At 46.6% G+C, this 1,185-nt stretch overlaps 1 protein-coding gene across 1 annotated transcript in view; it reads left to right on the top strand.

Annotated features, from left to right (window-relative positions):
- The window catches only part of TERF2IP (telomeric repeat binding factor 2, interacting protein), a 12,708-nt gene that overhangs the window by 275 nt on the left and 11,248 nt on the right, over nt 1-1,185 (top strand). The gene's annotated exons all lie outside the window — the stretch shown is intronic.

The raw sequence follows: 1,185 nt of genomic DNA, 5'->3' as shown, positions 1-1,185 counted from the left end.
GAGACGGCGGATCATGAAGTCAGGAGATCGAGACCATCCTGGCTAACATGGTGAAACCCCGTCTCTACTAAAATACAAAAAAAAATTAGCCAGGCGTGGTGGTGGGCGCCTGTAGTCCCAGCTACTTGGGAGGCTGAGGCAGGAGAATGGCGTGAACTCGGGAGGCGGAGCTTGCAGTGAGCTGAGATCCAGCCACTGCACTCCAGCCTGGGTGACAGAGCCAGACTCCGTCTCAAAAAAAAAAAACAAAAGTAGTAGCTGTATTTAATCTTAGAAAAGTCAGTGAAGCAGGGAGTGGTGGCTCATGCCTATAATCCTAACACTTTTTGGGGCTGAGGCGGGCGGATCACCTGAGCTCAGGAGTTTGACACAAGCCTGGGCAACATGGTGAAATCCTGTCTCTACTAAAATACAAAAATTTAGCCGGGTGTTGCCGCATGCGCCTGTAGTCCCAGGTACTTGGGATGCTGAAGCATCAGAATTGCTTGAACCCGGGAGGTGAAGGTGGCCATGGGCTGAAATCACACCGCTGCACTCCAGCCGGGGCAACAATGACTCTCCCTCCAAAAAAAAAAAAGTCAGTAAAGAGAAATTAACCAGTTTTCTCAGTTTACCTAAAAACACTGAACTGGAAACCCTGCTTTCACCTGTGATATACAGTCCTATAATTCAATTCAATGTAATTTATTATCATAGGTGGTTTGAAAGAATGAACTAAACTTTAGGACTGTATATCACAGATACATCACATTCAACTAAATTTGACTTAACAGATTAAAGTCCAGTCAATTTTCTCTAAGGTAGTAGTTCAAAGGCCAGGTTCCAAACATTTATGGAAGTCCATCAGATTGCTCTGATAAAGGACAATATATTAGGGTGCTATCAAACTGTTAACTTAGACCATTTCTCTAATACTTACTTCTAAGATATTTGAAGCACAAATCTAGGGTCACAAAAGGAAACATCGGGCCAGCTGCGGTGGCTTACGCCTGTCATCCCAGCACTTTGGGAGGTCAAAGTGGGCGGATCACGAGGCAAGGAGTTCGAGATCATCCTGCCCAACACGATGAAACCATGTCTCTACTAAAAATACAAAAATTGGCCGGCTGTGGTGGCACGCGCCTGTGACCCCAGCTACTCGGGAGGCTGAGGCATGAGAATCGCCTGAACCCGGGCAGCGGAGGT

Source organism: Mandrillus leucophaeus, unplaced genomic scaffold (assembly GCF_000951045.1).
Source record: "Mandrillus leucophaeus isolate KB7577 unplaced genomic scaffold, Mleu.le_1.0 Scaffold37, whole genome shotgun sequence".
NCBI classification, from domain to species: Eukaryota; Metazoa; Chordata; class Mammalia; order Primates; family Cercopithecidae; genus Mandrillus; species Mandrillus leucophaeus.
The sequence above is the reverse complement of the archived record's forward strand: the minus strand, read 5'-3'. Positions and strand labels throughout refer to the sequence as shown.